Source organism: Diadema setosum, chromosome 8, assembly GCF_964275005.1.
Source record: "Diadema setosum chromosome 8, eeDiaSeto1, whole genome shotgun sequence".
Taxonomy (NCBI): domain Eukaryota; kingdom Metazoa; phylum Echinodermata; class Echinoidea; order Diadematoida; family Diadematidae; genus Diadema; species Diadema setosum.
The window spans coordinates 14,328,474-14,341,397 of record NC_092692.1 but is presented as its reverse complement, the minus strand read 5'-3'; the positions used below and the strand labels follow the sequence as shown (position 1 = coordinate 14,341,397).

The following is a 12,924-nucleotide window of genomic DNA, read 5'->3' as shown; positions in this document are numbered from 1 at the left end:
ATACTGGAGCCGATGACCGTATACTGGGGAATTTTCAAGGTGAAATATTTCGCGATTTTGTGCAATTCTGTGAGATATTTAACGAAATGAAAGTTGAGATTAAAGAAATTTGATATATTTCACATACATTGCTGTAGATATGATGTATGTATGTATTATTTTAGTTTGAAAAATATTGCAAAAAAGCTTAAGTGACCGAATACTGGGGATGTTACCCTATGGCCTAGTTGTTATTTTTTTATTTTTTTTTTTTTTGTTGGGGGGGGGGGGTGTGGGTAAAACGGGCTGGGTCAGAAAACACAGAAAAGTACACTTAATGAAATCAGTCATTCTCTTAAGTTCTAATTGAATCGAAGTTCATCTCAATCAACCGTTAAAAATGACAACGTCTATAGTAATACATGCTCTTCTAATGCCTATGCGTTATACACATGAAACGAGGCGACAGTAGAGTGTGGTGAGGCGACAGTAGAGTGCGGTTTGGTCATATTGGTGAATTTACCGATGAACTTGCATTTTTAACACTGACTATTTTTAGTAGAGTGACAAATAAAGCCCCTGGAGCTGAAACTCATGTCTTTTGAAGCGATTCGACCGTTAAAAGTGACAACATCTTATTATCAAATGCTCTTCTAATGCCTATGCGTTATACACATAAAACGAGGCGACAGTAGAGTGTGGTGAGGCGACAGTAGAGTGCGGTTTGGTCATATTGGTGAATTTACCGATGAACTTGCATTTTTAACATTGATTATTTTTAGTAGAGTGACAAATAAAGCCCCTGGAGCCGAAACTCATGTCTTTTGAAGCGATTCGACCGTTAAAAGTGACAACATCTTAGTATCAAATGCTCTGCTAATGCCTATGCGTTATACACATAAAACGAGGCGACAGTAGAGTGTGGTGAGGCGACAGTAGAGTGCGGTTTGGTCATATTGGTGAATTTACCGATGAACTTCAATTTTTAGCTTAAATTATTTTTTAGTAGAGTGACAAACAAAGCCCCTGGAGCCGAAACCCATGTCTTTTGATGCGATTCGACCGTTAAAAGTGACAACATCTATAGTATTACGTGCTCTTCTAATGCCTATGCGTTATACACATAAAACGAGGCGACAGTAGAGTGTGGTGAGGCGACAGTAGAGTGCGGTTTGGTCATGTTGTTGAATTTACCGATGAACTTCAATTTTTAACTTAAATTATTTTTAGTAGAGTGACAAACAAAGCCCTTGGAGCCGAAACTCATGTCTTTTGATGTGATTCGACGCTTGAAAATGACAACATCTTAGTATTAATTGCTCTTCTAATGACTATGCGTTGTTAAGCAGATAACTAAAAATATGTCACAATATTGCAGTGATAAAGTTGAAAAAAATATTAAGAAATTCAGGTCCTTGTGCGTTTTGCTATCATTTTCCTTACACAGCCATTATAATATTATGTGGACGCAAGCATGGAAAACTCCACATACTTGTTTGTTTTATTGTTTTACTCAGTTGATGTAACCATGTGCAGACAAAGAAAGTGCTAATCGAGGAAGAAGAATAAATATAAGGAAATGGAAGTTTTGGCATTAGTCTGATGGTCCTCGAAAGGAAAAACAAATCTTGATATTGTAGATTGCATGTGTTGGTTGTTGCAGTGGTTAGTAACGTGCGTGTTGTAAACTATGGAGATGTACCTTGAGTATAGGCCCTCCCGTAAAAAAAATTCTTTGTTTCTCCTTTTGTAACATCAGATTTGGTAATTTGGTAATCAAATATTAATATCTGAATGGTGCAAGTGATAAATACTTCTTTGATAATACTTTCGTGGCCTTGTATTTTGTAACAAAAAAAAATGTGTTTTATAATGACAAGTTTAGATCTAATTTAGATACTCAGATTGTTCTAGTTGTTAGACTTGGTATTATCGTCATTGCCCTCATAACTTCACATACTATAAAGCAACACTAGGGGCGGGGGTATTAATCACATTCAGTGATAATTCTAGTTTGTGCTTATCATGAATTCTTCTTCCATTTTTACCCAAAAGAAACCTCAGCGAATATCGACAAGAGTGCACCCCCGGAAATACCAAGACAGAGACCTGCACAAGGTTTGTTATTGTTGTTGTTGGTGGTGGTGGCGTTGTTGCTGTTTGTTGTTGTTGTTGCTGCTGCTGCTGAAAGTCTTGTTGTTTGGCTTTCAGTGTGGGAAATAGAAGATGCAATTGTCTACCTGAACATATTTAGGATATTTCAGGCCAACACTTGGATTGCAAGTCTGCCACTGCATGAAAATCAACTTGTGACACCTGTATGGGCCCCATTTAATAAAAGATGTTAGGATGGCAACTATTGCTGGAATGGCAACTTCCCATAGCAACAACCAATCAGGAACCTGGGTTTTTGTTAAAGGTTATGCAAGACACCAATGTGTTAATATAAGAAAAATTTGTTGCCATGGTAACCACTCATTTTTGTATCAAATTGAACCATTTAGTCTATGAAGGTGAAATTTGGTGTGTATGATGGTCTTTAAGTATAGTTATGCAAAATGTCCCTTGTGTTTGTATCAGACAATGCATTGCCATGGTAACCTCACTTTTTACCCAAACCTTGTGGAACTCGTGTAATTGTACAGTAAACTAAAACTATAAAACTAAAACTATAAAGTGCACAAACTTGGTATTAACGTCAATGCCCTCATGACATCACATACTATAAAGCAACACTAGGGGCGGGGGTATTAATCACCTTCAGTGATAATTCTAGTTTCTTCTACGCGTAAGGGCGAGACACATTTTGGCATTTGCCTTTGTTAAAAAAAAAGAGTGCATCACTATGGTCGACACCCCTCATGATACATTTGTAGTTTATTCCAGTATTACTTCGTGAAGATGTATAAGTAAGATTTATACAGCATCAAGTATGAAATATCAGGTTCACAGCTTTAACACATAATACAGTTTTTACTCACTCTGCTTGGATCAATCGTTGCAGGTGCCATCAGAAAACTTCTCCAAGAGATTGATGTGGAGAATGTCACCTTGCCCATGCATAAGAAAGCTCGGTACCACGTGTGGTGATGTATTGGAATACCGAGACTTTGAAACCCTCATACATCCCAATTGGTTGAACAGTAAGGTATGTGCCAGCATGCATTGTTAGATGTATGAATGCAATGTGTGTTGATGTGAATGTGTGAGGTGAGTGTAGTACTGAGTATTATATATATATATATATATATATATATATATATATATATATATATATATATATATATATATATATATACTAGCAGCACCCGTGGGAATCCACGGGTCTGAGAGGTTTCATTTTTTCTCATATATACGATTTTGCACATAAAATAAAGAATTATATAGATAAAGAATGATGATAAAGAACATGAAATAAAGAGAAAAGTTTTCTCATTCTTTCGTTACTTGTGCTCTCTTCTACCCATGACCACCGTTCAATCCCCAAACACACACACACATTTTCTCCCCCGCAGAAAAAACAAGCAAACAAACAAACAAACAAACAAAAACAAACATTCAGAGAAACATTACCAAAAGCGCTTATGAGATTCTCCGAAAGTTCTGCCCACAGATTCTTCCCGTCAAAACGGGGAGATACTATTGACACTATGACTTTGATATTAATATAACATATTCCTATACCCCCTGCTCTTGCATCCATGCAGGCACCCGAGGGAATCCACGGCTGGTGTCAAGGCATTCCTATTTGTTTTCCGCCGTTATGGGAGAAAAATATTATATTTTCGTCTTCAATTGCTTCCTCCTTTTTGTTTTCAATCACCAAAACTTGGTTTGATGGATCATAGAATCATCCGTTTATCTGCTTCAGACTATACATCATCATTATTATTATCATAATTATTATTCTTCTTAATATTGTTATATTGTTATTATAATTATTATTGTTATTTTGGGAGGGGGATCATAGTCATTAGGTTTAATAAGTAATCACCCGTGGGAATCCATGGGTCTCAGGGCCTCGTAATTGGTATTTCTTTTCCCATGTTATGGGAGAAAGAAGATTTTTTTTTGTCTTCATTGCTCCCTCTTTTTTTAATTTTTATCACCAAAACTTGGTTTTATGGACCATAATAAGAACCACCCATTTCATTTCCACTTGTAACTTCAAAAATAGGCAATCGCCAATCTAGGTTTTTCCCCACGTCCGCTCATCTTATGAATATCATGTTTACAGCAGCTATGCAGTAAACGAATGGACAGCGGCACGTGTTTTATATGATATGGAAGGGTACGATCGGCAAGTACAAATTTAAGTGGATATACAGCCGTCCTAAACAGTCTGAGTACAATGATACCCGACTTGAGAGTAAACTAAATGATGAACCCGAGCTGCATAATATCCTGCAGTTGTGCAAAATACAATAAAATAACAGCCAAGAAACTTAATAGCTGTTTTGTTAGGGAATTAAGTTGGCCACCTTGAATGAACTTTTAATTAGGTCTACGTTTAACTTGGGAAATTGTGGAAGACATTGTATTTGAGGGTCCTTTGTCCTTAGCTGTGGAGGTTAGCTTTTTAAGTGTGAGAAGGGGAGCTGAATTTTAGATCTCGCCGAGTATACAGACCTACGGTAAAGCTATGTATATAGGGGAAGAACATTTTCTGAAAATGATGATTATAGCCTGCTGCTCATCATCAGTCAGTCCGAGTGTATAGTCTTCGAAGTCTGAAATATCTTGTGACACTTTGATAGATCTATGTAACTTTGGTTACAGAAAAAAAGCTGCCGAGGTCAGATCCGAACTACACACCAATTGTTGAAATCTCCCTATGTTGGAATATACAGTATGTGTGGCAATGATGGTGATGACAGTCACAAAAATGGGACTGTGAGAACAATTATGTCTATTGATATATACATACAATGTATTTCTTTTTTGCTTCTGTGTGTGCCATGCCATAGCATTACACATTCCCTTGAGAAGATGACATTACAAAACAAAGTATACAAATGAATGTTCCCACCAGATTAGATCTCAAGGTCTTAAAAATGAAGGAAATATTGAGCTATTTGCTGGACAGTTTAATTAAGGAATTCTCCATTTTTTGTGCATTATTTTACTGCAAAACAAAAAGTAGATAAGTACATGGGCATGTTGACAACCAAAGCCTCAGAAGAAGATAGGAAAGTGGTATATGAACCAGTGCCATCCATTTTACTTTCAATAGGTGACTTTTTTACTTTGTTCTTTATGTACCCTGGGGCAGAGTCCTGATGATTGTAGTTCCTCCTTAATTTGTAATACATTTTTAATAATTTCTTGATTTTGTGAATACAAGATTTTGTTTAGAAGTGATAACCGGAAGGTTTTGTTTCTTTCTTGGATTATATTTTGTTAGGTCATAAATGAGTACCTCCATCTTCTTCGAAATGAAATCAATGTACAGGACTATGGACATGTGTTCATCATACCCTCGTATGTTGCTGTACAGTGGAATGTCCGTGGAATGGCAGTTTAAGAAGGTATGGTCACGAGTTTTGCAGGCAATGTTTTTCTACTGTAAAGCAGTTGTGTTATTATCAACACAAAAGACTTTAGTTACTTTCATACGCAGTTGCTAAATATGAAACTTACGTATAGCAGTTGATGATTAGCTCCAGTCTTGACCTCACAACGCATGTTCACATGTGCACAAAACTTTAAGATAAAACTTAAAGGACAAGTTCACCTTCATAGACATGTGGGTTGAGTGAATGCAGCAATATTAGTAGAACACATCAGTGAGAGTTTGAGGAAAATCGGACAATCTGTTCAAAAGTTATGAATTTTTTAAGTTTCTACTCAGTCACGGCTGGATGAAAAGACTACTATAGCTTGTGATGTCACATGAGTACAACTATATAAAGAAAGAATAAAGAAAATTCAACATATTTCCATTTTTCTCGCATAACAAAAGAACACTGGACTTCTCTCTTTCAGAAGGCAGGGGGAATAATATTACCCTTAACATACGTCAGTAGCAAGTCGAAGAAATGTGCACTTTATTCAAAAAGTAAAGTTTTGTGAAATTCTCTTTTTATTTTCCTTATGTAGTTGTACGCATGTGACATCATACACTGTAGTAGTCTTCTCTTCCAGCAGTGACTGCGCAGATACTTAAAATATTCGTAACTTTTGAACGGATTGTCCAATTTTCCCCAAACTTTCACTGATGTGTTCTACTAATATTGCTGCACTCTCTCAATCCTTATGTATATGAAGGTATACTTGTCCCTTTAAGAGTGAATCCTACTCAATTTTTGTACAGGAATTGCAGAATCTTGTCACATAACCTTTAATATACCCATGCAAAATAGCGCAGCTGGAGGTTGACCCATAAGACGCAAACTCACAAGTTCGTTGATTATTGTTGTGAGGTGATGTTGGGCACTGGTGTGTATATTGTGTAACAATCTTTGGGTTTGTACTCAGATGAGTGAGTATCAGCACTCATAATATTATGGGGGGGGGGGTTTAGAGCGAGAGAAAGAGAAAGAATATTTTGGGCAATAAGGTCAAAAATTAAATGTAAAGCGTTGAGTGAAAACGTGAAAATTTTATATTTCCTCGTATCTCGAAAATGGTTCAAGGCAGGCCTATACATCATTCATGGAACTTAGTGAATATGCAAATACTGATTGGCAGTGATTGTTGCGAAAATGTTATGGTCAAAGGTCAAGGGTCAATGGCCAAGGTCAATTCAAGCTTTCATTATTTCCCTACTATGTATGCGGGTTTTTTTTTTTCTTGTTTTGTATGAGCCTGTAGTAATTTCACATTTTTATATTCATGTTATATTGCATATAAATATTGTTTCTTCATTTTTGTAAAATCAATTTTAATTCAGCCTCTGGCTGTGTTCAATGATTTGTTAGATAAAGGTGCTTAATAGTAATAATAAAAAATTACTAACATTATTCTGTGTACTCACTGATGATGTGTTTCTAATCATCAACTAATCTTTAAGATTTGCTAGCTTTTGAGTGATGCACTCACACGGCACTTAACTACAAGCTAATCATCAAGAGTTTAATTTTGAACGTAAATTTATGTAAAGTTTAGGAACAGCAAGTGAATGCCACTTTTCTAATGAAGCAAGTTAAAGTAGCAAGAGTGGGTTTGTGTAGTAACAAAGAATTGTTGGCAATTAAAAAAATATGAGAAGATAAAGCTTATCAACTGCTTGAGCAGATCGAAATCTGTCAAAAGAACCAATTCCACGCTTTGAAAAAAAAAATCATAAAATATAAAATGCCCACATACATCGATCCTCAAATCGTTGAAATGATGTATGAGAAAACCCACATATACCTCCTTGAAATACTAGACATTGTAACGAATGACGAAAAGTTGTCATTCACTTTAAAATGAAAGTATTGGTTTATTTACCTGTAGGTGACCCTTTCAAAATTCAAGTGGGCATTTATGCCAATCAACATTAGACAGAGCCACTAGATCCTTCTTGTGGCAAATGTTCCAGAAATGAAAATGTCTGTTCCTGACTCCCTTCGGGATCTGATCACACCATCTATATATACGTGGACAAGTTCAGATCAGCTTTTCAAAGATAATGTGCAGAATGCCAATAGACATATGTTATGTTTTGATATCGATCTTTTATTCTTAGAATATTAATTTCAATGGTGTTTAGTACGCCATTCAATGAAATTATTACAGTGAGTATATAAACATGTACATTCAATTTTTCACTCACAGTTCTGCAAATCAAAGGAACATTTATTATGTGTATTGACCTATATTCCCTCAGGTTTTTAACAATTGACCCCAGACTTGACATGTGCAACTACTATCATAGGAGAAGAACAAACCCCCTTATCTCTTCAAAGATAATATACAGAGTGCCAATGGATTTTATGTTATGTTTTGATATCAAACTTTTATTCCCTCCATTTCAGTGGTGTTTAATGAACCATTAATGTTATAGTGAGTACATTGTCATGTACGTACATACATTTCTTTTTCACAGTTCTACAAATCAAAGGAGAATATGTTTATTGACCTAACTCCCTCAGTTTTTTTTTTTTCAATTGACCCGAGTTTCAATTGCTTTCATAGGTAGAGGTACAGACCACAAGAGTGTTTTGTAGTCAGGATATCATAACGCATAACCATGGCAACATTACATTTTCATTAAAAAAGATTATTACATCACATTTGGCTTCTTCAGAAAGTTTCAGCGAAGAAACACTAATTTCATACAGTGTAATATTGTTAATTGAAATTGGAACATAAAAAAGATGCAAAGTCTGACTGACACGGTTGTCAGTTTATAGTTGCCATTGCAACCAGCAATAGCAAAGATAGCTAAATTATATATCAAAATGTCTGTAATAAGATTTGAGGAAAAGTCACCAAATTTGGACAAAATGGAATGAATGGCGAAGGAGTGGCAAATGACACCGAATCCTGAAATGCACTAGAAAATACATATAAAAAAAGCTTTGTTTTAAATTTCTTATTGCATTGTCACTTAATTGATACTTTCTCAATTAAGGTTCATGAGTTTGTTAATGCTGGGAGCGTGCCTTCTATTGTCAAGCAATGAAAACTGTCTCGCCACCATTTGATCATGTTATCGTCGGAAGGAAAACTTTGAAGGTGTTTTTCTCGAAACTCTGATTTCCTCAACCACTTGACATGCGCTAATATAATCACTGACATCTCCGCAATTGAGTACTTTTACGAGTTGTACTAAATATGACATTAGAGTAGAAGAGTAAGGGAATGATGTCATGCCATTTTCAGAAGATTGTCCTCCCCCGACCTTTGGATCTTTTTGTTGTAGCGGGTCACATATTATACTTGTGATCTCCAATAGGGTATTTGGTTAACCTCAACATAAGCCAGGACAAAAAAAAAAAAAAAAAAATCAAGTACATTTTATCGTCCATAAGAAAGATGTTCTATGTGTGTGTCTAGATCAACGCTGATATTTTTTTTTATGAATTACAAATAGAGTGTTGTCATCTATTAATAGATCCAATTACTTAAGTAATGCCAACAAGTTGACTTCATTTTGAAGCTAATGAGAGTCAAGCCCTCATCCCCACCACCTCAATCTTATCTCCTTTTTTGCATTTTGGCTGTAGCTCTTCAGTAAACCTTTACCTTTACCTTTATCTGTTTCTGTATGTTGGTAAAGGCACTCCATGGCACAGAGGGCCCAAGAAACAGGGGAGCTCCAAGGTGAGTGGAGCCATGATGAGTCCCTGACGTCTGCACTGCAGAAGGATGGAAGTTCGTGTGGTGCCTTTGTAATGCTGGTAATTAAACAGGACTAGCATTCTTCTTTATTTCAAATATTCTGTGAACAAGAACATGTACTAATATATTCTTTCCTTGTGCCCATCATGTAAAAGTGAAGAGGTACTGCATGCTTTCAGGTTGTTTATTTGTCCATCCCATAACACTTAATTGCAAGTTTAGAGAAAACAAAAACAACAACAACAAACAGGCTTTTATGTTGGCTGACCATGGTATCTGCTACAGAGACTAGTCTAGGGCTAAATCTCTCAAGATCAAAGGTTTGATGTGTATTGTATAGATAGTTATGCTAGTACTACAGTTAACAAAAAGAATAGGGCCTACACGCATTTAAAATCATGGGGTTAATCATAGAAAAGAGTAGAACTGAATTCTCACCATATTTCAGAAATGGCTAAAGGTTTATCTTCATGAAACTGTAGGCACTATACTCATATGGTTGTACTGACTGACAATAATTTTCTCAGGAAGTTCTTATGCCTCAGATACGCCATAAAGTGTCACCTGAGGCATTATATATTTTCAGGTTGTCCTTCTGTCTGTCCTTTTGTCTGTCTTTCTGTCTGTGTGACAGTTGAACTGACCTGTCTTTTGGGAGTTGAAATGAATATTTCCTCTGAATGCTGTGTTGCTATTTTCTTACAAGGTCAGTCTAGAACATGAAATCTTAGTGTTATGTGTCTGCAGTAATGACATTTATTACTTTGACAACGTCAATTACAGATCCACTTCATCTTTTACTTACAACAGCTTTGTTAATGGTCCTTTAAAACCAGGTAGACGAGCTTGATGATTTCATGTTGATATCTTATCAATACTAGTTTACTATAATAAGACATTCACATATAGATTTCATACACTAGAATCTGAATTTTACATGTTTCAGCATGTTGATGTTCCAAGTTTGCTTATTGATATTATCACATTTGTTGAGCCAGTCTCCTGACTCTTTTTTAGGAATATGTTTATGATTGTATTTCCTAATTAGATGTAATAGTACACGTGATTGGTTACGTATTTCTTTACTCACATAAGTGTTAATGAATGTACGTATATATGTGTATATGTGTGTGTATATATCTATAAACACACAAACAAACAAACATATATACATACATAGTTATGTTCATTAATTATTATCATTATTATTTTTATTATCATTATTGTTATTAATATTATTATTATTTGTCTTTGTCTTTAGAACGCATTAGCGATCACAAGAGGTCTGAATCCAGCTAGCCTTGGTCAGGTACATGCAAGAAAAATGAGGGATATGTACTAAGGGCATTACTGGCAGCAGCAGTGAAACCACCCAAGCAAAGACGAATCTGTGATGCTGTGGGGTGCAGCAAGCCCCCTCTGCCAGCAGACTGGGTTTGTTGTGAGCCAAGTGAGGTGTGTGGGAGGTGGTGTCACCCCATATTTGTTGACATCTGCAGACCTCCAAAGGGTGACTTTGTATGCCCTGTGTGTAAGGCACAGTATGAGTAGGTGAATATAGAGGACCATCTTCCACATGTGACCGTGCATCACAAAAAAAAAAAAGTCATACACTTGATTTTACGTGAGGACTCTTGAAAGGGGAAATGGGTCAACTGAGTCAATCTTGTGTGTTTCATATTTGCTGAAAGAGCTATCCTTCTACATAATTCTTTAGTTTGGGATCATAACATGAATGTGAAATTGTGTTTTCAGCAGTTTTTCTTCAACCTTTTTGGAGGGAGAGTAGAACGATCAGGTATGTCCCCTTTTCATTTCTTGAAATTATTTACACACTCTTTACTTTTAAGTCTAATAACTTTTGAAACGATAAGTCTACTGACTTGAAAGTTGACATTAAACATGCATAGAATATGTTAAAGGAGCATGCTCAATTTCAGCTTAATCTGATAATCCCTTCATTGTGGTAGCTCCAGTGGTTTACATTCATTGCACAGCTAGCACGGCTTGGTAAAGATTAAGTGCTTGAATAGACCCTCTTTTCTCAATTCACACTTTTCCAGAGTGTGTGTTTTCGTTCTAGTATTTAGATAGGTTAGGGGAGTCCATTTGAATTGTGTGATACATCATTTTAAAGCTTAGAGTCCGCTCTTTAAGAATCTGCCCTTAACTAAAATCAATGTCTGGCAACGTTTTGTTGGTTTTGTGATGCATGGTCACATTATGTCACATAATCATTCTGGATGGAGACATCAGTTCTCCAAGTATATATATTATAATGCATTATTCTACCAAGTGGGATTTCTTGAAAAAGGCTTGCATTAAGGTCATAATGACATTTCAATCTTGTAAAGATAACTTGGGGAAACAGTCTCTTCTGCCCAAAATTAGTATACCAAATCATAAAATCATAATTGTGTATGCAAAATGGCGGCTGAATCAGCATAGATTGCAATTTCAGAAATACATCTTCTCCAACCATCTTATTATAGGAAATATGTAGTATATCATGTCAAAATACCATAGGCACGTGCATGCCAGTAAATGTCTTCCTGGCTGTATATCAAGATCCTTTTATTTTCAGTGAATGTTTAATGTAATTGATAGAGACTTTATCCTGATATGAATGCATTTGTACATGCCTTTATACAGTTGTTCATACTCATACTTCCATGAAATGCAATGGAATTGATAAAGGAGACATGGCCCTAAAGTCTAAGTGAAAATTTTACACATAGAATTATGTGCCCAAGCTTAACCCCTCGATCGCCCAAGTCCCCATAACACAAAACAGTAAATGCAAATGCATTTGTTATAAAAGCATAGATGATTTTCATCAAACTATCACTAAATGCCTGTTCTGAAAATGTGCACATATACCATTTAGGACATTCCTTTCTGAAGTTACTAATTTGCATATTTGGCTGCAACATGCTTGTGAGAAACATGTAATCAGATTTTTTCTTGTAACCCTTCATGGTTAGTAAGGAGCACCTGAACAGTATTTAAGTCAAGTATATAGTATTAGACAAAATAATGAAAACAAAATAAGTAAAAAAGGATGGAGATCCAGTATACAAATGAGATAAGATAAGTATTAATCATGCTGTTACCTGTTTTCGTGAGATCTTTTAGAAGTTGTAGATTCATTCGTCCCGTTAATGCACGTAGTTAAGACCTTATAAAATCTTCAATCAAATCAGTAGTTTACCCTCTCAATTACCCTTATTTACAAACAAATTATTTCATATATTTTATTCACTTATTCATTCATTGACCTTGTACCTTATATTCTTTAAACTTTCATCAACACTCAATGAACAGTTTGTCTACACTGGATGTACAGGCCTTCTCATCATGCATGGGATAAAATCTCTTTTGCCTTGCAATTTTCAGTTCTTTCAAGGAATTGTTGGTAACGATTCATGAAGATTAAAAAGAAGTATTATTTGGTGGCCATATTGTTTATAAGTGTAAGAAATGGCTTTCTGGGCACTACTGAGATTCTTTTTAAGAACTGGGTATTTCTCTTGCCCATGTAGCACAAACGATACATAGAAATCATTTTCCATCATAGCTGCCATTGTCCTGATCTGTGTCTTTCGCGTACTCTGTCAAAATTTCCATATGGCTTGTAAATGTAAATCAGCTTTCCCTAAGAAGCACAGACGCAAA

General features: G+C 35.7%; 1 long non-coding RNA gene across 2 annotated transcripts; it reads left to right on the top strand.

Annotated features, from left to right (window-relative positions):
* Positions 1-2,038: 2,038 nt before the first annotated feature.
* LOC140231793 (uncharacterized) lies at positions 2,039-9,218 on the top strand. Of its 2 annotated transcripts, none has more exons than XR_011901455.1 (4): positions 2,039-2,097; positions 2,984-3,127; positions 5,432-5,507; positions 9,188-9,218. It is a non-coding gene; the product is annotated as an uncharacterized lncRNA (long non-coding RNA). The 2 variants fall into 2 exon arrangements; XR_011901454.1 differs by having other exon boundaries at positions 5,384-5,507; positions 9,188-9,208.
* The last annotated feature ends 3,706 nt before the right edge of the window (positions 9,219-12,924 follow it).